This window comes from Otolemur garnettii, unplaced genomic scaffold, assembly GCF_000181295.1.
Source record: "Otolemur garnettii isolate 467f Iridium unplaced genomic scaffold, OtoGar3 scaffold00031, whole genome shotgun sequence".
Taxonomy (NCBI): domain Eukaryota; kingdom Metazoa; phylum Chordata; class Mammalia; order Primates; family Galagidae; genus Otolemur; species Otolemur garnettii.
This window is the reverse complement of record NW_003852426.1, coordinates 4636520-4662349: the sequence shown is the minus strand read 5'-3', so window position 1 is coordinate 4662349 and position 25830 is coordinate 4636520.

Sequence of the window (25830 nt, the reverse complement as noted above, 5' to 3'; positions counted from 1 at the left end):
TCTTGGGACGTGGGAGGACGTGGCAGGGAGTGAGGCTCTGTTTCCTGCTGTCCCCTGTGGCCTTTCTGAAGATGTAGAGGTTAGGCTGAGAGGCCTGAACAATCTTTGCCTCTCTTTGGCCTGTCAGTCCAAACCAGCCAGGGCTGAGCAATTCTAGGACAAGCAGTTTGCTGGAGATAAGGAAGTAAGTGGGGGAAAGGCTCTGACTGTGAGGGGTACAGCTCATTTAGATTTGGGGACATCCAGAGGGAGAGAGGCAGTGCATGTGCCCCTCAGTGCTTGGGGAAGAGGCTCTTTCAGCCTGCCTGGGAGTGGGCTGACCATAGACTCTGCCATTGGTGCAGGTGGATGTTCATGAGGTAGGAGGGGAGGGCAGGACCTGGAGCCACAGCCAGAGATAAGCCCTCAAGTAGGCCCAAAGCAGCCCGCAGAGCAGCAAAAGAATGGCCTCAGAAGAGAGGTTTCCTTCAGATTCCCCGTCATTAGCTCATGTGGTCAAAAAGTGCAGCTCGCATCTCCTAGGGCCCCTCCCTGCCTCCAGGGCCGTGAGTCAGCCTGCCCCAGCAAGACCTTCACTAGGTCCCTCTCCCTTCACACCATGGGATCTTCTCTGGCCACTCCTCTAGGCTTCACTCTCTCCATGTCCTCAGCCCCTTTATTAACTTGACCCTGGATTCCAGAACCTCCAACCTCCAGACCTATCTACACACAGGAGTGCTGCTGCCCTCTCTGCCCATCCTGCTTTTTCAGGCCAGGCCCCCATTCCATGCCTTGAGGTGTCTTTCCACACCAGTGTTTTCATGCCACAACACCCCCCTCCTCCCCATTCATCTCAAATCCTCAGATCCCATGCAGGGCACAGGACACAGCAGGGCCTCAGAGACCAAATACATCGTCTGAGTGCTGGGAGTGCATCAGTGCAGTTTTTCAACTAAAATGGGAGGAAACACCCATCAGCATTAAACTGTATAGGATTCTGATTGGCACCAACCCTGCAACAGTCAGTGGTCAGTGAGAAATGTCAAGGGATTCGAAGAAAGGGGGAGGCTACAGTAAAATTTACCCACCTAATCTGACAACTGACAGGCCTCTCGTGGGGATGGCAGGAGAGCAAACAGAAAGTATGCAATGACTTCTCCACCCACGCCACAGGTCTGGAGAACCAAACAGTGGTGTGAAATGGTTGGTGCTGAGTCTTGACCAGAGTGGGTAGAAGAGATTAGATGGATAGAAATTGATCAGTGGTTGGCAGCTGACCCTCTAGAAGCTCTACAGGAAGAAAGAAAATGGGAAATGCTCAGAAGTGGATTAAACACCAATTCTACTTCACATGGTTGCAACAGTGAGACAAAACCGTAATGGACTTGTTTTTAACAACTATCTCTCATTTTACTAATTGCCTTGAAGTGTCCCCAGAGCTTTCTAGAACATGGTCTTTGCCAGTTGCACCACTTTCCTGAGTGATGAGTCTGGCATGTCATCCCATGTACTGCCATTTCGTCTTCAGGATAAAATGCCCTTCTCCAAGTTCTGACTGGAGGCTCTTTTATCAAGACAGACACTGAGGTACAGCTTTTGGTTAAGATAAATGATGGCTCCCTCAAATACAGACTTTTCAAATCCCAAGAAAGAGGATATAAACTGGGCTCATTCTCCAAAGACAGACCCTAGAGTGGAAGGGGTCTGTGGGGGCACTAAGGCTCCTGGTGCCATGTAGTGGTATGTAAAGCTCTGGTGGCAGAAGGGCCCCAGCATGACCTTCTGAAGTCTGACGGCCCCAGCAAGACCTTCTGACCATCTTGAGTACTCAATTTCAAGAAAAGGAGCTATGATGAAATGTGACCATTAATAAGGGCAAAAATCAAAAGGAACTGTTTAAAGAGCAAAACCCCACAGGAAGTCTTGGAGAATATTTGAAAATGAGAAAAAAAATGTGTCCTGGAAAACAAAAAGATCAGGCCCATGACCAGATGTCACCAATAGCTAACCGCAGAGGCTTAGAGGCCTCCAGTTGCAGAGACTCTCGGCTACCCACGTGTAAAGACCCCAGAAGGAACTAAAGAATGCTTGAGGCTGTGGAAGATTTCATCAGTGGTAGAACAAGGGTGGGGCACACAAAACCCCAGACACACACATTTTGCAAACGAATGACAGACATCCATCCAGTCTGCCGATGACACACAGAGCTGAGGGAGAGGACTGCTGACCACACTGTCCAAACCGGCCCTCACAAACACCCAGGTCCTCACCATCCCATGTAAACCCCTGAGGAGCCACAGGAACCCTGGCCAGGAGAGGTGTGCCTATACTTCTTGGCAGACCTTAGGAAAAGCCTTGGTCACAGGTAATGTACACACAAGTGCTTTGAACAATAGAACGTTCTCTCCCCACCATAGGTACTATCAGTGTAACACTATCACAAAACCCTCAAATTCACACTTTTCTTGCCCCAGTCATTGTTAAGACCTCAGGAATATTTGTCCCCAAACCTTTAGCAGGACTACTGTGAATCCACTGGGCACCTTTGGGCATACTGGAAAAAGGAGACCCTGCCCAAGTGGATCTAAGCGACTGGCACCTGGCTGGGCCTGCAGAGCGGGCTGAGTTTCTGCCCATCAGGTGAGCCTCCCTATACAGGGCACAACTTGCAGAAACACAGCTGGAAACCAGAGGATTCCAGAGGAGAGATGGCTTTTTTAGTATGTATGATATGGCTGATCATCTGGATAGAGGGCAGGGCTGGAGGACAGAGGCAGAGGCTTCTTCATCTAAGCAAGGACAGAAACACTGCTGCCACTATGACGATCACCCTTTTGGTTGGCCAAAGGAGGTTCAGCCTCTATGGGAAGTAATCTAGGAGCAATTATCCTTGAAGCCCAATGGGATTGCTTCATGTTAGACCATCATTTTTATTTTTAGGTCAACTTTTGATAGAAGTAGAATAAACACAGAAAATGCACATGTCATAAATGTCCAGACCAATGCATTTCACCAACTGAATGAACCTATATGATTAGCACCTGAATCGGGAAGCAGAATAGTACCCTCCTCCAGCTCCTGTATGGGCCTTTCCGGTGACTTCCTTCCCCAACAGTAATCACTATCCTGAAATCTGACCCCATGGATTACTTTTGCCTGTTTTTTGAACTTTACATAAATGATTGCGAATAATATCTAGTCCTTTTATGTCTGACTTTTTCTGCTCAACGTTACATTTTTTTATCTGGACCATGCTATTGCACAGAATCATACAGTATTCCATTGAGGAAATATACCACAATTTATTTACCCATTATACTATTAATAGGCATTCTGGCAGTTTGACTTTCTTGTAATTGGCTTTTTTTCTGGTTGCAAGGATAATCAAATAGTCACTGTAAAACATGTTCCCATTTTCCTATCTCATGGAGAGCTCTGGGGCTGGGTTCTCAATATCCAGGCTTCACTTCCTTCCTTCATTACTCAGAGCTTCTCTCACTCCTTGGGTCTTGCTCCTATGCCTTAGCCTCTTTATAACTCCCTGGCTCTCCCAGAAGCAGTGTCCTGCTCTGCCTTTCCACCTCAGATCTGCAGACTCTCAGCGCTCCAGTGCAGGGCCAGGAATCCCTGCCTTCCTCCCTGGCTGGGCCTCCGGGGCCTGCCCTTCCACTTAGCTTTGATCAGCTGCCAACACCCCCTTGCAGCTTTCTCCAGAGATCTTGTAGCCACTAGCCCAAAACTGGGAAAGGGTCCATAGCAGCTATTTTATTGAGGAAAGGGAAGGCCCAGAACCCAGTAGCCTTTGCCTTCTTCCCTGATCCTCTGACATGCTCATCCACAGGGCTTTCTCTGTCTGGCCTGATTCCCCTCTCCTATCTCTGGGACTTGGCTCCTGAAGTTTCTTCCCTCAGTCCTGAAATCCTCATTTCTTCCCTCTCTCTAGGGCATCTTCCCCTAAAGCAGCTAATGTGGCCCCTTCCTTCCCTCCTGGGGCTACACAATGCACCCCCAACCCAGCCCATAGCAGCTGCTGGAGCCTTGCCCACCACCAGCCTTGCTAAGTCCACAGCCTTGCTCAGGCCTTCAACGTGTAACCTCCAGGTGGCATTGACATCACCACCCATGCTCTCTATTGTCACTCTTTCCTTGACTTCCTAATCACTCCCTCTCACCAGTTCTTTTCCTGTGCTTGCTCCTTAAATGACAGCATTCCCCAGCATTCTAGATTCATCTCTTTCTAAGGCCTCTTCTGTCAACCACAATGAATACAGGGGACATCCATCTCTCTCAGCCCCAATCCCATCCTTCCCCTTGAATTCAGGTTTCCTAACAAGCCAATCCATCTGAAGGCCCCAGAAGAGCCTCAGGATCTCAGAGAGACACGTTTTGAATAAAAGCATATTAGAATTTTGCATTTAGAAAACAAACCAGCAAGTGTTTTTGCAACATAAGCTGCACAATGGACAGCTCCGCAAAACCTTGGCAGCTGGATTGTAGTGCAGATAGTTTATCCCTCCTGAGCACCCATGATGCCTAATCATGTGGGGTGAGGGGTGCCTCCCATGCTGCCCAAGAGGCATGTCAGAATTCCTGGATAGTGTGAGATTTTGTTTACTAAAAGGAAATCTGGACTTAAGAAGTTAGGAAACCACATTGGAGAGCAGGATTCTCCGGAGCCAGTGGGAACAAAGGCCCTACCCTACCAGATGTTTTGAGCAAAGCTCAGTGATCTGACTCTTTACAATGCCAGAGTTTAAGACGTGCTTCAGGAAGAAATAGAAGACCTAAAAGCAGGGTACACACAGGGAAAAGACCCAGAGCAGGCAGGCAGGCCAGAGTTGTGGTCTGTCCCTGATGGACATAGCCAGTCTGTGCAACCCAATAAGGAGATACCTGGAGACATGTCTCTCCCCAGTTCATTCTCCTGGCGGCCAGTGCCTTTCAATCCAACTGGAAGAGTTGATGTTGTCATTCAGGTCAGCCTCCTGTGCCCTAGAACTGGACACAAGGTGGTCAGAGGGTAGATTTAGGAGGAGCAAATAGAAAATGCTGAGCCTGGAGACCTTGCTGGGAACAGGCCCTGGAGAAGAATGTGAGAAGGAGCAGGAATGCAGTGACTGCATCAGCTCCATTTAGGACATGAAAGAAAGGCTGAGGACTGTCACTGATACTGCAGTAGAGACCAGGAAGTAAACTGGAAGGGCCAGTGACCTCCCTGGAGCCATCTTTCCTTCCCATTATTTGCCCTACTTTTGCATTGTCTGGAAGGATTGCCAATCAGAGCCTCACCAGAGAGGACCTGTGTGCCTGGACCAAGGGAGAGAGAGCTAAGGGCAAGGGAGGGGCAGAGCTGGCCTGCCCTCATCCACATGTCCTCCACATGTCCCTAAACTGTCTGAGAAGGGCCTGCTGCCCCATGAGAAATCCAGTAGAGGCGTGAGATAAAGAAAATTCAGGCAGGTCCCTGGGGACTTGGTTTTGAGGAAAAGGAACTCTGGGGCAGTAAGAAGATGTGTCCAAATCTGTATGGATAAGAGAAATGACTCAGCAAAAGCAACACTCAAAAGCAGAGCTGAGCATACATGTTTCTAAGTGGAAAACTCCTACAGGAGGGTGATCTGGGAGATATGCCGAAGCCTGTCTTATTTAATGCCATTTCTAATGTGGAAGTGGGGTACCCTAAAGAGAGCCATAGTGAGAGAGGCTGCAGAAGATGCAGCCTAGGGAGGAGGTAAATGATAGCTTGGAACTTCAGGGTGGACAAGCGTAAGGTGGTGCATGTGGGGGACACCTGGCCTCCAGTATGGACTGGAGATTAGGATGAGGGTCTGGGCACATGAGGCCAGAGAAATGGTGGCATTACCACCTGAGAGCAAAACAGAACTCATCTGACCCTGACCCCTTTCTGTACCTGAAACTGACTTGCACTGTTCATGCTACCTTAAGTAAGAGGTTATGAGGCTTTTCCTAATCCAGCGAAGGGTGCCAGGGAGCTTGGGAGTTCTAGAAAGAAGAGGGCTGATCTGGGGTGTGTGTTGCATCTATCCAGTCTCTAAGGATATGTCAACAGGGATCATGAATCAGCTCATGAATCCCACAATATCATGTCCAATGCACCCTTTGGGCTATAAGGATCCATTGAAGAAAGCAAGTAAGCTCTTCTCTCTAGAGAGTTTTCTCTGCTGGAAATAAATTTAAAGTAGAATTTAGATACACTGAGAGCTAGAGAGAGCCCAAAAAGGAGAACTCTGGATTGGAGGGGCCAAGTCCTGCACCTTGTCTATTTCAGTGCTCAGTGCTGAAGGCCCAGTTGCAGCATTTCTTGCATTTCAGGCCACTGTGGACTGTGCACAGCATTGTCATCTGCGAGCTCTTCCTGTGTGTGGTCAAATGAAAGGCAGGTGTAGAGGTGTGGTCTGTAAGAACCAGAGTGGTTTCCAAGCAACTATCTGCCTTGATGGTCTCTGCAGAAAGCAAGGTTCAGTTGTGAGCTGAAGCCAAGGCTTGAGAATTGGTTTTCACCAAGGCCAAGTCAGAGGAGGGGTGTAGAGAGGGGTGGCGAGGCAAGAAGTCACTCCATACTTCCAGTTCATAATCCAGGCTGAACGCCACTCCCACTCCAAGAGAAACCACCAGCATTGTCTGTAAGTCCCTTCTGAGAACCACAACTACACAGAGCCCACTAGCACTTATGGAGTGACAAGGGAAGGCCAGGGGGATGTAAGGGCACCTGCTTAACATTGCTGAATCCCTCCTTCTTCCCTTGCAGGAGCCCCTTCCAGACTTCAACTGTGGCCACCCCCTCCCACCTACCAACCTTAGAAGCAAATCTACTTCCAGGACTTAGTGTCCCTCTCTCAACCCCAGGCCCTCCTTTAAGTAGTTTTGAGCTGTCCTCCTCCTGTCATTCTACCCCAGAGTGACCTCCTGCTGCTCAAAGGTGGCTACCCACAAGCCGGAAAAGGTAGACCTCCCTTCTGAGCATGCTCGTTCCTCTCCCATCACTCTTTATCTCGCTGTCTGTCCCCTGCCTGGCTGATCGCAGCTGGCTTTGTTTTCTTTCTCTAGAAGCTACAGTGGCTGAGACAGGAGCCAGGAGAAGAAAGGGCACCACCTGACTACCTGCTGAAGGGCTGATGAGGTCACCAGCCAGCCCTAGTGGGCATCCCAAAGACTTTTGAGGACAAAAGGAGGAAAAAGACATCCCAAATGGCTCCTGCTGCCAGCCATTCCAGAAAGACCGGATCAGATTCAGAGCTGCTTACCTGCTAGGGCAGAGCCTTCTCAGCTTTTGGAAGAAGCCAAAGGTTCCAGGTCATCCTGCTTCATAGCTTTGTTTGGAATCTCAAAGAGCACAGCTGGCTTGCTGCTGTCATGCCCGTAGGCTTGAGTGCCTAGGGGTGGGTTGGGGTGGGGGTCACTACACCTACACCCCAAGGGAGGGAGAAAGCAGGCCCGGATGGGGAAGAGTAAGAGCAGGTGACCCTAGAAAGTGGAGCTCAGCCTGGAAGGTGGGATGTGGGAAACGGACAGGGTATAGGGGCGGAAGGAAAGGCATCCTCCCTGAGATCCACAGATAAGCCCTGGCCCTTGGGTCACTGCTGTCCACCTCCCTGTATGCAGGCCCTTTAGACCACTGGTCCCACCACTGCCCCATGCTTCAAAGTGACCTGAGGACAGGAAGAAGCCATGAGAGGGACCTCCGCTGGCTCATAGGATCCCCTAAGACCTGGCAGAAGCAGGCAGGCCTGGTGGTTTCCCCTCAGCCCTGTCTTCTTCAGGGTTGCACCTCCCCTGTGTACAGCTGCCGTCTAGACCCTCCTCCCCTGTTTGCATGCATGTCCTTCCCTCAGGAATGCCTTTTGCCTTCTCCTCCTCCATGTCCACCCATGTCCATCTCCTCTTGGTCCCCTCTCTCTCCTATCACTGTATCTGTTCTGACTGCCTCGCTCTGGCCTTCTTGTTTCTTTCTACTTTCAAACAGTGGTCAGGGTTGTAATCCCGAGCTGGTCATGGAGAAGAGTGCCACGACCCTGGGGAGGGAGCCTCGTGATGTCTGAGGACAGATTTGCCCTCTCTTGCCTGCCCTTCCCGCAGCCCTGTGCCAGCCGCAAGACCCACAGGCTTTAGGAAGGCAGGCTGTGTTGCAGGGAGGAAGTGACAGACCATTTCCCACCTTCTCTTCACCTCATCCCAAACCTACCTTTCCCTGAGGCTGGTGCCTCTCCAACTGTTCTAAAATAGGAAAGCTGCTCTTCTTCTTGGCCATCCCGGGCCCCAAACCTCAGGGAAAGCCTCAAGGTCAGAACCCTCCTGACTCATGCCTCACCTTCCCAGTCATCATAACTCCTTCCTTGCGATGCTATCCCTTCCCTCTTGGAGCCCCCACACCGACAACAACCCTCTTCTTCCCATCTCCATCTATCACTACCCAGTGGACTTCCACATTCACCTCCCACAGGGGCTCAGAAAAATGCCTGGCACATAGTAGGTGCTCAATAAATATTTGTTGAATGAATGAATTGAGAACTCTGGCCTTAGACTCACCAATTTTGTCTCTGCCCTTATACTGTACTGCCTGAACAATTTAAAAGCCCCCTCCCCCCCAGAAGCTCTACCCCCCCTCCACTTCTGTACCCCACCCCCACAGCCACGCCATTGCTCATGGAGCACCATCCTGGCTTTCCACCTCCCTTCTCTGGAGGAGCTCTCTGGTTCCATATCATGTTCTTTCTCTACCTCATGGTTAACCTGTTTAAAACTCTCAGTCCCCTTCCCTATATGCTGGGCTTGCCTTGCTGACCTCCAGCTTTGGAACAACAGGAACTTTTATTTCCTTGGGTTCAGCAAGGAAATAAAATACTGCTTAGCAGTCAGTATTGCTAACCCCTGTTGGCCCTTTTTCCCACTCCCATTACCCCAAACCCTCGTCCCCATTTTTAGCCCTCTCCCTTTCCATATCCATTCTCGTCCATTCACTGATGAACATTAATTGGGCCATCAGCTGTCACCTCCCTCCCAACCCTCCCTCACATCATCTGTCCCCTTATCTCCAACATGCTCACCCTTTTTAAGGGACTTCCTCTGCCTGAGCTCTGGGATCCACCCACCCTCTGCTTATTCCAAATAGCCCTTCAGCCAAGCATCCTTCTCCCTCTCCCCAGGACCCTGTTAAGTTCCTCCTGCCCTTGCTTTGCTCCCTGGGTAGGTTTGTATCACCCTTCCATGAGGGTACCTCTGCTCATGCCTGAGCCTTCCTTAAGCTAACATCCTCTTTTGAAAATGCCATTCACCAGGAAACTTCTGGAAGGATCATCACAGTTTGTAGAAGCTTGCCCACCCCTCTTGTCCATTCTACCCAGCGTATCTGGCTTCTTGCTCCCACCAGTCTAATGAATCTGAGCTCCCAGAGAGCAAGATTCCCTCTCCATTGCCCCATCCCACAACATTTCCTTTCCTTTTTTATTATAGAAAAAATACATGCTTATTTGAAAGACAGAGAAAGAGAGAACACTAGAGAGAGAATCAAAAGTGTGAGTCCCTCTTATCCTTCTCTGAATCCCATTCTCCAGAGGACATAGTGTTATAGTACATATCCTTCCAGACTTTTCTGTGCACAAACACATTTTATGAACATAAATAGAAATTTGTTTTAAAAACATAAGCGGGATCCTAGTGCATGCATTGTCTTATAGCTTTCTGCATTTCAACTAATGTATCAACATGTCTGTCTGCACATCAGATCAGTACACACACCCCATCACTCTGTGAGGCTGAGTTGCAACCCACTATCCAGATGTACCGTGAATTTAGCCATTTCCCCAATTAACAATTGCTTAGGTTGTTTCCAATTTTGTAACCTTGCCACACTGCCTCAACTATCCTTGCACAGATATTTCTGTTGTATAGAGTCCCAAAACTGGGAACTACTTTTTATATTCGAATATTTGATACTCTTAAACAGCCCTCCGTGCCCACCCACAGCACATGAGGGTGCCTCTGCTCATGCCTAAGCCTGCACCTGACCATCATTTCCACGTGCACCTGTAGCCTCAGCCCTGCACCCCAACTTGATGGCATGGACACTTCTCTATTGGATTACTTCTTACCTGTCTTTCTCAAACCCCCTCTAGGCACCCCTTTCCCACACACACCCCAGCTGTGTTCCTCTGCCAGCCCTTGACTGCTGTTCCCCACGTTCCTCTGGGTGGCTCCTCCATGTCTCTATGCCCGTGGCCCTCCGGCTCTCCACGCTCTGAGCTGCCACAGAGCAGGACAGCCAAGCAACTCAAACTGCCCAATGAAGGAGGGCTACACAGGTGAGTGTGAGTAAAGGCAGAACTCCTCTCGAACCTCTTATTCATGCATTCTACAAATATTTATTGAGAGCCTAGTAAGTGCTGGAGAGGCTGGAGGATGGTGAGCCCAACCAGGTCAGGTCAGCCTCAGAGGGGAGAGAGACATTAGTCAAATAATCACACAAATTAATGAATGGTTTCAAACTGTGCTAAGTGCCTCAAAAGAGCACCTCATGGATGTATCCCTGATAGCGCCTGGCCTGAGGCCAGAGAAAGTATGCTCCAGGGAATGGCATTGGAAGTGAGGTGGGCAGGCTTTGACTAGATGAGGCAGGTAAGGAAGAGTTCTCCACACTGAACACAGGTCAGGCCAGAGAGAGTCGGGCACGGCCCCAGGGGCCTCAAGAAGACATGAAATTTGACATTTAGCTGAGGGCTTTGAAGGCCTAGGAGTGGACGGCAGGCCATGGGGGAGACGAGATGTGGGTTTTTGAGATTCCTGCTCTTGTCTTGGCCTGAATTTCTAGCCATAGGAAAATACTTATTCTCCCACTGGCTCCTCTGAGACATGGGACCTTGGGTCTAGGATGTACTGATGAGGAGAAGCACGCCGCAGAGGCCTTCACTCTGCCTTTCATCTATTTCCTGGTTGCATTGCTAGACTCTTTGTAGATACAATGCTTCCCCTTGGCTGGACATTCAAAAGCTTCCTACAAGTCACTGGAGAGAGAAAAGTAGCATCTGGGCCACAGCATGGGTAGGCAAGACAGGGGAGCAATTTGGCTTTTCCCCAATCCACTTTTCTGTTTGACCACATCTGCCCCTGGCTTCCCATGATCCCCGCCTCTAGGGATCTGTGCCAGGCAATGCTTTCTCACTGGATACATGGGGAAGGGTTCTATTTTTTCATTCATTGGTATTTTCTCCTCTTGGAGCCTGGGCACCTCTTAACAGAGGTTAAGAAATGCTGGTTGCTGTGGATAAAAGAAAGCCTCTCAACATGGCCAGTGGCCACTGGCCCCATCATCCACCTAACCTAAGTCTCTCCAAATATTGGTCTGACCACTCTACTCAGAGGTTTCCATGGGCACCATCTTAAGTGGTGGAACAGGTGACAGTCTACAGCCACACTCCAAGTACTCCTCAGCCTTCTGAACTATCTGCTTTGTCCATACAGTCCTCATGAATCTCTAGCTAAGTCACTCCTTTCTTCCCTAGGAAGGAGGCCCTATCCTCTCTCCCCAAGGAGACTGAATATCCTCTATTTCCACTGAAGTTTAAAATACATTCGATGGTCCTTCTCTTCTTTACAGTACCTGCCCAAGCCTATGTTTAAACGCCTCAAGCTTAACCCTTTCAACTAACACAGAAGCCTACTTCCCTGGCCATCCACCCCTTTGTCTACAAGCCAGAGGCCTATGACTAGAGACTGCACACAACAGTAAGCCCACTGCCACATGAACTGAGTTCACCCTTTGCCCTTCCACACTGATTACCAACCACTAAGCCTTGCCTGCAGGAGTCCAAGATACTTGCAAGGTCTCTGACCTTGAACTGGTAGTGAAGAGGGGAATCCCCAAAGAGGGAAGAACCTATTCAGAATACTCCTCTTTCTTCTGGATTTGGGCTCTGAAAATGTGGAATAATAGCCCAGCAGCTCTTCCATTTTTCAACCCAAGAGATTTCCATATAGTTCCATTCCATTCCAAAGACTTCTTATCAGAAGGAAAATGACTACTACAATAAGAGATTCTGAAATAAAGAATTGAGCCATGCCCTTTAGGAGATCAAAGCTTTCGAGAATTAAATGCTCCATTAATTCATAGATAAAATGATGTGTGGGGTAATTTCTGGACTCCTTTTATCTGGACAGTCACAGGCTCTCACCAGAGCTCTCCTTGCTAATGCTTCAGCCCCCAACCAGGAGACATTGTCCCAGCACAGGATGGGTTCTAGCTGAGGGTCCAAATGGGCTAAAGTGCCAATGGGGACAGTACTCAGTGACCTCAGTTCACCAACAGAACCTGGGAAACCATCTTCTGCCTAAGGAAGGCACAGTGCCCCAAGGGCAGCACCCACCTGAGGGTGTGAGTGCTGGGCCACCCCTATCCTTAAGAAACTCTTCCAGTATTTGATAGAGAGTAGACATCAGAGGGTGTAAAGTACTTTTCCTGTGCATCTTCTCAATCCCCAGTTAGTCTCAGTGAGCTGCAAATTATTAGTGCAGAGAAGATAGTATGAATTAGCTTCCTGCTGGCCTTGGGCCAGGCCTCGTGGTGGCAGCTTCCATTCTACTTTATGGAAACAGGAGCTGCTGCCTCACCTGGAGAAGTTAACCACCCACTCTGTTCAGGAATGTAAATACAAGGCCCCTTGATGGAGCTCCCAGAAGCCCTGCTCCTTCCAAAGTTGAAAGCAATGATGACCTGCTGGGGAAGCCGAAACTCCAAAGGAAACTGCTGAGAAAAGGAGGCAAGGGGCTCGGGATCCCCAGAAAACCAAGTGGGGAAGGGGATGCTTATGGAAGGAGAAAGGGGGTATCTCCTATGGAGTGGTCTAAATTCTTCCCATCACTGACACCCAACTTCTGCCCATTTTCAGAGGTATGTGTATCCCTTGGAGAGGACCTAGGTCAAAAGGGCCCCCGCAGAGCCTCCTGGGCTCATTCAGGGCTTGATGTTTTGATGTCTGCCTGCCACAGGGGAGGGTTTGGCAGACTGGGATGAAGAAGGGCTACCTTCTGCCAATGGTAGTTCTAGGAATAAATGGATGCCCTTACTGTGGCCGTGGGATGCTCTCCCAGAGGCAAGAGACAGCAGACTTTATCTGCCTACCTACTGGGGACAGGTGTGAAGCTCGTGACAAGGGACAGGAGGAGGAAGCAGGACGTCTGTGCTTTCCCCTCTATAGCTGAGCATGGGGTTTAGAGGCATCTCCATGTGCTTTTTAAGCTGCTGTCCCTCTTCCTAAGCCTCCTAATTAATATCTACTATGTGAATTATTTATTAGGAACAGATGTTAGAGTTTAAAGAGAATTGAGCAGGGATCCTTTGCTAATCAATTTATTTTAACAGGTTTACGTGTTTACTACAAACCAAACTGGAGATTTCTCTGCCACTGGAAGCCTGTGCTCCTGCCAGCCTGCATTGGGGACATTGCTAGCTCACACCAAGCTTGCTGCCTACTCCTTACTCTACCCATCCTGGCCAAGGTGCTCCTTCTATTGGGATTTAAATTTCAGTTGCATAAGTAGTCTAACTTGCTCTGGAGGAAAAACTGTTATCTGTTCTTCTAACATGAGTCCTCAGCTTGGTAATCCAGTGAGCTCTGTTGGGGGATCACTTAGCAAGATCTGCGCATGCCATTCCAGACTTTGAGTCATGTTTGTCATTATAATAAAATATTCCTGGGATTAAAAAAAAGTCAGCCTGACATTCTAGCCAAACGATCCCATCTCTGACTCTGCACAGGGGCTCTTCTCACTGGGGTGGTCGGAGAAAGCTGCACTTTGGGGAGCTTCAGTTCTCCGTCCACAGCCAGCTGCTTTGGGGAATTCACAAGGATTCCCCTGTCCACCATAGCCCAATTTCATCTGCCATCAGCTTACTCTCCAAGCTTAGTGGATCTGCCCCAGCAGGGGAGGGTCTAAAAGATAGGCACAGGAGACAAGAGAAGGTAAGTAGTGGCAGTGTGAACTGCCTATCTCCTTTATCAGTGATCTTCCCATTGTCTTAACACCAATGCCAGCCAGGGCTGTGGCCGAGGAGAATCCTCCTCTGAGCCTATCCTTATCCGAAGACCAGAGGAGGAGGTGGCTGAGAAAAACTTGGTTTGCTTTTGCCCAGACCTCCAGGTCACAGGACCCATTTTTAGGTGAGATTCTTTTGTATCTGTGGCTAAGGCCCATCTGTGGGTGTCACTGTAAATAGTATATATTAGAGACAAGCATCCCAGGAAGGAGTGAAATCGCCAAGAACTGGAGCTTTGCCCGTGGGATGAGGCCGAGGAGGTTCTGTGCAGGAACACACAGAGGAGTCATACAAAGATCACACAAATCAAATTCTGGATATTTCCATTTCCCTGATGCACAGGTAAGGTGCTATCACATGCTTTGATTTGCCTCCTCAAAGGGTGACTCATGAACCTGGAGTCAAGGGGAGAAACAAACTGCCCCTACTTCTTCCCAGGCAGAACTTGGAGGTAACCAGGAGGGGCTGGGGGCTCTGTCTCTGGCTAAAGTGCAGAAGAAACCATGACTATGGCTCAGACATGATGGATACCCCTTGGCCTAGGCCAGTGTCAGATGCCATCACTTGCCGCTGAAGAGGTCCTTGTAAGAAGAGCTCCTCTCCCTGCCCCAACACAGGTGGGCTGACAACAATCACTTTTCAGAGCTCTCTGATCCATCTGTAATTTTTTTTGGGGGGGGGGGAGAGGGAGGCCTAATCCTGCTGTTCCTGATCTACTCTGCTTTTAAGAGAGCTCATCTTTAGGCAGCCTCTGTCAGTGATCTAAGCAGGGAGCTACTGTCCAAGTGGGGCCTGGCCCTGTGTCACACAAACTAGGGAAAATCTCTTGGGTCCTCATGTCCCCACAGTGAACATTTCAGGGCAAGAAATGGAGTCTGTCTTCAAAGAGGGCCTTAAAAGCAGTCATATTTACACAACCCTGGAGTATGGATCATGATGGTGCCTGAGGCCCCAAGCCACATCAGAGATTTCCTACTTCATAGCTCTTAAAACCCCATGGCACACGTAAGTCCATATGGTCCTAGGGCACCCACTTGTCTCAGGTCCTTGCTGGGCTGGGGGGGAGGCTCTATTTCCTGGGCTTTGTTAGGACCAAAGGTTCTGCCACAGCCATTAAAATGAGACCAAATGGAGAACAACACTGCATCCAGGGAAGGATGGGGTTTGGGAAACCAAGAAGGGTCTTCACCCCTGGGGAGGGTGCAACTCCAGAGAGCACCAACAGCTGAAAGGCTTTAGTCCCCAGCAAGGGAACAGGCCCTTCACTTCCTTCCAAACACTAAGATTCCATTCACTGTTGGGACCATTTGGTCAGAACATACACTTAGTCACTCAACCTCAAAGACCTTTCCCTTCCAATTTTTTGGGACAGACAGGCAGCTCACAGCTTCATTGGACCCTTTTCTTCTAGAAATTAGCCCATGCTGATTAGGCAGGCAAGAATATATAATTTTCATACTTTTTTTAGGGAGCAAGAAGATACTATTGAGGAGGATTTACTGCCATAGATGGCCCAGTGCCCACCTAGAAGTCCTTCATGGTTCAGGGATGGGGAACTTCCTACTGGCTCTTACATTCCTAGAAGATATGTACAGCTCATCTATTAAGTGCAAGCAAATGGGGCCTGCTCAGGCTCCATTCTTCAGTAGTTAGAGCTCAAATTGATCTGCCTCCTTGGACAATGCAGTCCATGATTTCACTCAGCTCCCCAACCCTCTCCACCCCACTGCTAATGTGGATCTTGTAAACATGCCTATGATCTTGGCCTTCTTCAAGGTCTAGCAGGTAGGTGCACTGCCTGCACCAACCATGTGCTAGTTCAACATCAGGAGCTACAGGGTCAGACATGAATGATGAATTCCTTGCCCTTAAAGGAGCTGCCCTCAGGTTGGGAAAGCAGATGTTAGTTAACAGGACAGTGCTGCCTTGGTGACCTTGCTTGTATTCGCATGTGCCACGTAGACAATGTCTTGGACCATAGCTAATTTGAATCTTGGCCCAATGACTTGTGATCCTCTTAGAACACCAGGGGATGGAAGTCCTGTAAGTTCCTGTTCTTTCTCCACTGGGAGGCTATTGTGAAAGTTTCTTATCACCTCTGGGTTCTAGCCATTGGAGAGAAAATTGGAATGGAAAGAGCTCCTTTCCAGATGCCCAGGATAGAAAAACTAAGACATGAACAATTATGCTGCTGGGCTCAAGCCCTGGATACCCAGAACCTTTAGAACTCAAGGTTAGACTCACAAGATTTTCCTCTGGATTAATCTGCGAATGAAAGACATTTCTCTGGGCACCTTAGTAAGGAGCCAGTTAAGCCCCCAAACTTTCCCTCAACCACCCCTCCTTTCACTGATAGATAACAAGGTGAAGAGATGTCCTATAAGTGTCGTTGAGGACTGATAGCAAAAAGCTAATGAGTTTATGGAGTCTTGGTAGCTTTTCGAAGCAAGAACCAACTGAAAGGGGTTAGGTGGTGTACCCAGAAATGAGGGGACTAAGACCCACCTGGGCAAAGATGACCGCACTGAGAGTGGTTGGGGGCTTGCTTTTATACTGGGTGTACCAGGAGGAGATTCCACAGATGCTGGAAGCTAGGGTCTTTTGGCAAGCTAGGGTCTTTCCAGGGGAACTCCTGTGGTGGGGCCAAGTAGGCCTTTTGTTCTGGGAGGGGAGGGGGGAAAGGATTTAGGCCCCAGACACCCACCCTCTCCCCCTCCCCCACATTCCCTGCATCCTTTCATCTGATGACACCACATCTAATTATTAGCCCTGATGGCATATGTCCACCCCCAGAATCTGCCTTTTTTGTTAGCTGACATAAGTGTAGCAGTTTGCCACCCTCTCACCCTCAGGCCTATCTGTGGAGAGCAGCCACTGACTTCTGCTCTGTAAGAACATGCTTTAGCCCATTTTCAGTATCACACATTCTTTTTGTCTCTTGTCGCAGACCCTCCGTGCCAGCACTTCAAGATTCCCACAGTTGTATCTGAAGAGGCAGCAGCAGCAAGCTCACTTCATAGGAACCAAGCAAGCTATAGGCTGATCTTACAGACTTGAAAATACAACTCTAAAAGGTTTAAGGTTGGCAGACCCCCCACCGCCAAAGTATCCCGCAATATTAGCACCTCCCACGGTGGGGAGACACGGTTGCTTGCCTTATTTAGGACCCAAATCCTGCACCCTCGGGCGAGTGGCCTCCTTTCCAACTCACTCCATCTAACGTGGGGCCCCCGCCCTGCCTCTCCGGCGCTCAGGCGCCTGTGAGCCCTGTCTTTTGTTTGAGCGTCTGCGGTGGACTTGCTTTGGGACCTGGCAGCGACTAAGAACAGAGGCTCCCGGCAGCAGCAGGGCTGAGGGCGCAGAAGCCGGCAGTTCGTGGGGCGGCTGCGACCCTACGGAGGCACAGCCCGCGTCTCCCAACTCTGGGCCCGCGGGGGACAAACCGGGAACGACAGGACCCTCTCTCGGTTTCCCAGCCTCCGGGAAAGCACCCCCCCACTCCCGCTTCATCCTGCTCCCTCATCCGCGCACCCTTCTGGTGATCAAGCCCCTTTTCACCCTCAGGGAGGGCGCTGCGGCTCTGAACCTCCCCCCAAACCGCGCGGCAGGACCTAGGCGGCGGTTGGGAAAGGCAGTTACTCTGCTGGGGGTGGGGGGCAGTGGGCGATCCTTAGTGGGGGTGGGGCGGGGCGGCCCCGGGGCTTCAGCGCCCATCTCGCCGACCCGCATTGGCCCGCGCGGCGGAGAGCTCCCCGGGGGTGGAGTCCAGCCGGCCCCGCCCCGCCCCGAGCTCCGCCTCACCAGCCGTTCCTGCCCCGGGTCACTCAGCTCTCAGGATCCCCAGGGGTGGGTGGGTGCGGAGTTCTGTCTCCCTAGACTCCTGGGTCCCGGCAAGGACCAAGTTAGCAAGTTTCCCGTTCACATCCCTGATTTCAAATATCCTGTCCTGTTGGCAGACTAAGCAGCCTCCTGTGTTTTGGAGAACGTGTCTTATGCATCTTTTTCCTTTAGTTATACCTGTCCAGGACTTTAGCTGAGGGAGAATTAGCATGCACCTTTCCGTCCTGGCATAATTGACTACTCCACTGACAATATAGATTATAACAAAAACCCTCCCACATGTAAATCCATGACCCAATACATTAGTGTTAAGTTGGTCAAATAGCCAAATCCAACAGCGGCAAGGTCTAATGATCCACTCAAAAACTTCGTATCAGAAAACATCTTGGTCGAACTTCTAGCCTATGGCAAGAGCTGTCGGATCTGTTCATGCGCTTTCTAAACCATCTCCAGGTTGCTGTGGAAAGTCTCAGCCAATTCTGGTATCTTGCCCCACCAGATTGTCCCTGCGGTTAAAGGGTTTTGTGCTGGGCCTACAGACATTATCTTCCTAAGTCCTTGGGCTTGAAGGAATGGACTATGCCTGGCGAGGACTTTGAGCAGCAGAGAGGTGGGCGAAGGGCAGACCAAAGACCTACTATTTTCACATCCACCAATTAATTAAAAGCCCTGCCCAGAAGTTTTGAAACCTTCCTGTTCTTCCCCATCCACTTTGAACCCAAAGCATCTTTGCAGCTTCCTCAAGAAAAATCTAGGCCTCAGAGTTTACCCACCAATACCCTCCACCCCCAGAGAGTGGATGGACTGCATTTCTCTCCATATGTGATTCCAGACGGTCTTGGACAATCAGTCCCTCCTGCATAGTCCCTCCTGCACTCCTCAGAGCCTTCCTTTCCCACTCTGTCCTTTTCCTGCTCAGGCGCAAATCCTAGTGAGGACATAGAGGGGAGAAAAGAGATGAGGTATAAAGCAATTTTCCTTCAGTCTATTTGGTGCCCCAAATGGGAACCTGGAGGAAGGGGGAATTAATAAGCTGGAAATGGCTGCAGCCAATCTTGACCATGGTCCCATCTCCCCAAGCCCAAATCATTCCTTTTAAATAACTGAAGATGTTTTAAAAAATGTAAAGTTGAAATGGCTATTTCCTGGTAGCATTTGTACTGGTGTAAATCCATAAAACAAAGTTTGTAACCATGTTTTCATTGATGCCTGGTCCATCCAGTTGCAGGAAACTTCCCTCACCCCCTCAACTTCATTGCCAACAATTATTATTCTCACAGAAAGTCATGATAAATTAAGAGTAAGGTAATGTATTCAGGGGAAGGAAAGATGAGGAGTCTGTTTTTAATTAGTGCTTGGACTTTAAAGTAGTAAAAGTTAGGGGGACTTACCTTTAAAACGTAGGTGTGTGCTGTGATGGTCTGGAGGGGGAAAGATTGGAAGACGTAAAGAAAACAAGGTGGACAACTCTTCCTGGGGTCTGTGACAATTAGGGGAAGGTGGTTCACCTCAGAAGCCAGAAAGGGAGAGCCCCACAGTAAAGAGTGGGTATCACACTAGAAGGATATAGTGGGTATCACACTAGAAGCTTGGCCCTGATGCAGTGGCAAGAGGGATGCAGGGGGAGCATATATCAGAAAGAGTCTGCACCCCCATGAACCAAACTGCCATGAGGAAGCCAGAGAAGCGAGGCTCAGGTTTGAGGGGGGAGGTCTATGCTCTCCCAGATTCTTTTCTCAGAAGAGCCAGTTTCAAAACTGATCACCTGAAGACAGGCTCTTGGCTCCACTATGTCACATTCCCAAATGGAGTGTCCTCAGAAACCTCAGTGACTATAGGAAAGGGGCAGAGGTATTGTGAGAAGGGTAACCAAGCATCAGTACTGGATAACCAGGCTTGAGAGAATAGGGATGGCAAAGCCCCTAGAGCAGGGGAGACCTTGGCCCCACCAGAAGGACCTCAGGATACTGGGAGCACTGCAGTTCACCATGGTTCACCTCAAAGCCATCAACCAACCTTCTGATTTGCCAGATTTGCTGCTTTGGTCAGCCATCACCTTGGCATTGAAAGCAGAAAGCTCAACTCCAGTGTTACTTCCAGGAGGAAATCAAAAGCTATAAACTAGGGACCAGTACTTGTGGAAGCTTTGAAGAGTCTATATCCTGCCATTTCTGAATGTTTCCATTTTGGTCGACTCTTTTATGAGTCTTTTAACTACAGATAGCAAGGAAGTGGGGAACAGGAAGGCCATTTTTGTCAATAGTCAATTCAAAGGAGAGCCCAGATCCCTCCCAAAGAAAACGAGAAAACAAGAAAAACTGAATCCTTGGGCCTTCGTGGGCTGAGGAGTATAGTCAGAGTGAGGGCAATCTTGGGCTTAAGTACAGGGCTCTGTGGGTTTCATCAGAGCAGGCCGTGTGTCCCCACAGAGGAACCTGGTTTTGCACAGAGGTCTGGGTGCTGTGAGGTACAGATAAAAGAATGAATAGGTCTGGGCAAGTAAGGCCTGGGGGTCACAATGGAGCATAGTTTAATCTCTCTCTGCTTTGCTTTGTTGAGTGAACTTGTGTAAAATCTACTCTCCCCCACTAGATTGTACACCTCTTGGGAACTGGGCTTCTGTCTTTCTATTCCCAGTAGTAGGCTCAGTGCTGGCACACTAAGGTGAATTTTATTTAAAACATTTAATTTGCCTTAAATGGTATATTTGCAAGTTTATTCTTCCAGATCTCAATTTATTCTTTTTTCCAGTCACTTGAGATTCTCTCAGACCCTCTTCTGGCTAAGGGAATGGATCTCCCGGCACTTGCACCTTCCAGAATTGTCAGGAAATGGAACTTGCTCCCTTAGTGGGCTATTTCATTTTATTTAGAACTAACCTTGTCTAGTAAGACATGTATATGTACTTTGGGAGAGGGTGAAAGGCCACATACATGACAGATGGTATTGTTATTTGCCACACAATGATTTAGGTTATAATAAAGCGTTCTCTGCCTAAATCTGGAATGGCTGAATCAAGGCAGGTTGCCAGAAGGAGAGGAAGTCCTAATAGCCGAATCAGAGTTTTACTAGAAGTTTACAGCTGGATGTGGAAGACAGGGAAACTGAGCCCTCAGCAGCAGCAGGCCAGTCACCCCTTGAGTTGGGGCTGATTGAAGACATATTCCCAGGTCAAGGCTTTGTTGGTGACAGGCCTCTTCTCCCCACCTGCCATGTGTGGTCTGGAAGCTGCACACCTGGATTGTTCCAACCTCTGGTTCTGGAAGCACTGGAATCACCTGAGCGTGATGATCTCGCGTTAATGATTCAAATTGCTCTCCCAGATATAGCCTTGCCTCAGGGCGGCTATTAAGAACATTACTTCCTAATTTAAGAAGCTCAATGTGGAGCACTTCTGTAGTTTAACGAAAGAGGGACCTGTACTCATATCTTAATAATTTGTGCATTGTCTCCCCCCCCAATCTTCTCAGTCTCATGTCTCCCCTCCTCCACCTTTCCACCTTCACAATCCTTGGCACATAGCTTTCAAAGAATATAAATTTCTCTTAAAAAGAATAAAATAAAGAGTATATTGCTTCTTCATATCCCCGAATGTCACACATAAACAATTATGACAGGAGGATGGAGTCATAAGGGGTCACACACTGTTATGTGATTTGGGGACCTACACTTGAAGTAGGAATATGAATTTATTTGAACAGATTTTTGATACTGCCCTGAAAAGAATCCCTGTGGCATTTGCCTGGCCCATGCAGTTATATTCCAGCGTGTGGAGGGTCCTCAGCCAGACTTATGACTCATCCTGGAAGTTGTCCCCCCCTTGAAGTTAACTTTTTATAAGTAAACCTCAGAGACCATCAGTCAATGTCTCAATAAGGTTGTGTGCACCCCAATCTCTATTATTGGGGGCCTCCCTGAGATCTCTGTGATGCCACTGAGCAGAAGCACCTGTCCTGACGGGTCCTGGGTCTCCCTCTTCCTTCACCTTCCTCCTCTCTCCTCTCCACTCTGAGCTAGCTAGATGGGGTGAAGCAGGGATCCTGTCTAGTCCAATCTCCTTATTTTACAGATAAGGAAACTGAGGCTCAGAGTAAGTGTCCTCACCCCACCCTGCATCCTCCTCCATTTTCCTTTTGTCTTTGCCCCGATACCTTCCAGCATGAATGCCACCAATCCTGTCTCTCTCCTAGACCTATGTCCTGCATTACTCTTTTCAGAATATTTTCAAGCAGGTGGCCTGCCCCAATCTTATATTTGGCATGGCAAGGGCAGATCTCTCTCCCTTCTTCTAGATCCCTTATTGCCCCCTATGAACATGATAGGGCCTGTCCTCACCTGGATCTTTTCATCACAAACTCAGCATATGCTACTTTATCCTTTACCATCTTGTACCACAAAATGGACCACAAGCAAGGTCATGCCATAAAAACAGATCTAATAGTAATGGAAATTTTACCCTAAGAAGTATATTGAGGCCTGGCGCTGTGGCTCACTTATGCCTGTAATCCCAGCACTTTGAGAGGCTTAGGCAGGTGGATTGCTTGAGGCCAGGAATTTGAGACCAGCCTGAGTCAGAATGAGACCCTGTCTCTAAAAAATATAGAAAAATCAGCCGGGTGTGGTGGTGGACCTCGGTAGTCCCTGCTACTCAGGAGACTGAGCTCAGGAGTTTGAGGGTGCAGTGAGCTGTGATGGTGCCACTGTACTCTAGCCTGGGCAACAGAGTGATACTCTGTCTCAATAAATAAATAAATAGTGTATTGAACAAAGATCCTTTTCTATTTGAATAAGGACAGGAGAGACAACTTTGCCACTGTTTTGCTTTCCCCTTAATCAGGATACAAAACATGCAGTAAAAATGTTATATCAAAGGCTCATGACTGTCATCCAAATTTTCCCTAATCCATCTCCTTCATCTGAAAAGCCAGAATTTTCATTAAAAATAGGACTGTTGTGTGTGATACCTGACAGTACATTAATTTGTTGTGGAATCTGTCAATTTGCAAACAAATGCTTAGATGTTTTGTGCATGTGAGGTAAGGACTCTGCAGCTGTAGCCTGAAAGAACTAAAAGGGCCTTGAGTGATCTGCTTTGGCCCCTTCCCTTTATAAATGAAAAACCGATACCTGGTGAGAGGAAGGGACTTTCCTAGGGCCATTGACTAATGGTAGTGGGACTAGAAGGCAAGTTCCTGGCTCTAGGTGGGACCCCACCTTCTCACAAAGATAGAACCACAGAATGTCGACAAGGGAAAGGATCTTGGAGGTTTTCCCAATATTGAAAGAAAGGCTGGACCATCCAAATCAAGAGAAAGTCAACTATACTCAAGAATTTGTCATCACCTCCTGAAAGCTGTCAGAATTAAGGGCCTGGATCCCAGGAGGTAATGACTTTTCTCCAGAAGCAGGGTCTGCAGGTGACGCAAATGTGGTATCTGAGGGTCACTTCCCACCCGCTCAGGGGAGCTACTTGAGGGCAGACAGTAGGCATCCCAATTGTTTGGTGTCCCCTTTCAGATGCCAGCTCTGCTCTGAGGCTTCTCTAGCCAATGGGTGATCATGGAAGCCCCCCAGATGCTGGGTCAGTCGCCAGGAATCTGTGGTGTTGAAAGAGAAAGATAAAGACCAGGAAACCATTTCTAACATAGTTGGCCCAGAACAGAGAGTAAATCGCCAGAAACGGCCTGGAAGAGGCTATAAAATGAAAATAAAACAGGATGGTAATTTATGATGTGCAATAAAACGATCTGGGAAGCTGAGCAGCCAGTGCAGGTTCATATCCCTCTATTCAATGGGTCTTTATCCATGCTGAACAATTCCCTGCCCAGCCCGGCAGCCTCTGAATTTTAGAGAGCCCCTGTCCCCCACCTCAGTGTGGAAAAGTGAAAACTGTCTTCTGGGCCCCAGACATCCCTGGCTGCACTGGCTCTTCTCTGCAAAAGCACCTGCCCTCCTGGCCTTAGGGTTTCTAAACCCTTACAATGGAATCCATTTCTATGTACAACACCTTATTAGTTGGTAAAGCACTTTCCTACCCATAATCTCATTTGATCCTTACAGAAACTCTGTGAGAGGACTTCTAAGGAGATATTAGGGGACTGGCTCAAGGTCACACAGCTAGTCAGTGGCAAACCCAAGACCTGGACCCAGGAATACTTATTTCAAGATCAAAGTCTTTCTCAAACCCAACCATGAGCCTTGCTAGGAAATGAAGGCTTTGAAATTCAAGGTATAAGTGAAGGCTATTTCCCACTTCCAAACTCCTCCCCACCCAGAAAGCCCCAGAGGCTAGAGCCCAGGTCTAGACTAGAGGGCACCCTCTTTCACTGGCCAGAATGCCTCAGGTGGAGTGGAATGACTTAAGAGGGAGGCTAGCGAACCTCCCTCATGTCAGATCCTACAGGCCATAATGAGAGTGGGCTGCCTCTGCCTCTCCCTGCCCCATCAATGTGAGTCTCCCCCTAGTCACTGAGTTTGTGGAGCCCACAGGCTGACCTTCTCTGGGGAGCTCTGGGGGATTCCCCCACAGACCTGGCCAGGTCCCCACTCACTGCCAGGCCTGAATTGCGCCCAGTGGTCTGATTGCTGGGGAATACCTTTTGTCCCAGGCAGGAGGGTAGTGAGCACTCTTGAACTCCCAATCTACAAAGTTCTAAGATGAAGGTAGGGAACAACTGTGAGAGAGTCCCTGTCCCATCCTTCTAGGCTGGGTTTGGAAAGTGTCTAAATGTGAAGGGAGCTGCCCAGAAGCAGAGAAACTCTGGACATCCTCCGATTCTTATGGTTGACATGAGGTATTTCCTATGGGACTATGCCTTTGCAGCTTGATAGAGGAGGAGGAGGATGCAGTGCCAGAGCTAAGAGCTTTGGAGCCAATTCATCATGTGCCCTCAGAAAAGTCACCTCACTGAGACCCAAATGCCTCGTTGCCCACCTCAAAGCACACTTGGAAAACTCCAATAAGATAATGGATGTGGCAGGGTCTAGTAAATCTTCAAGTGCCCTTGAGTTGTAGGGCACTGCAGCTATCATTGGCTAAGCAAAGAGGTCACCAAACAGGCCCCTCACAACCACCATGAGCCTTAAGGTATTCATGGTGAGTCCTTGGACCTGTTGCTGTCACTGTCCCCACCACATCAGGATCCTGCACATCAGGCCAAGGTGGGGGATCTGAGGGCCATGGATTCTGAATACCCCAAGCCCACCTTGTACCTCCTTTCTTTTCACCTCCTTTCTTTCTTGGGATCTGAGACCATGATCCCAAGAAGAGGGAGAAGGCCCCCTGCTCACTACTTGAAGCTCAAACTGTTCTCATTTCCACTCATTCTCAAGAACAGGTGTCAGCAAAGGCCCTAGGCACCCTCAACAGGGGAGCTTTTGTCCCTCACAGGGGGCTGTTGTCTCTAATTGAGGCTGTGTGCCCAATAGTTGGCAAGAGGCCCATCCTGGAGCTCCTAAAGACATCTTCTGGTTACCAGGCTTGGCAGCAGCTGTCCTAAACCCCTCTCCAATGTTAATTTCCTAATCTGACTCTAAGAACACCAAATTCTTCTGCCTGGCGGGTCCCCTTTATTTAAACCAGAGAACCCCTCAGATCAACTGACATTTGAAAGGACAATTCTGTCAACTCAGAGCACAGATTTTCAAAAGTACTTTTTCAGAGCCATAGATGTCACCCCCAGGGTCTTAGACGATACTCTTGCTTTGCTCCCACACACCCTCCTTGCCTGGGTATCCTACCCTGCCTGACCCATCTCCAAAAATTGCTCCTCTTTTCCCTCACTCCGCCTCCCCCTAAAATGTTTATATTCCTTGCGTGGGTCGACATAAGCCAGGTAACAGGTATAAAGCAATTTTGTTCAGAAGTCCCATCGATCCACAAATGGATCAACAAACTGTGGTATATGTACACCATGGAATACTATGCAGCCATTAAGAAGGATGGAGACTTTACATCCTTCATG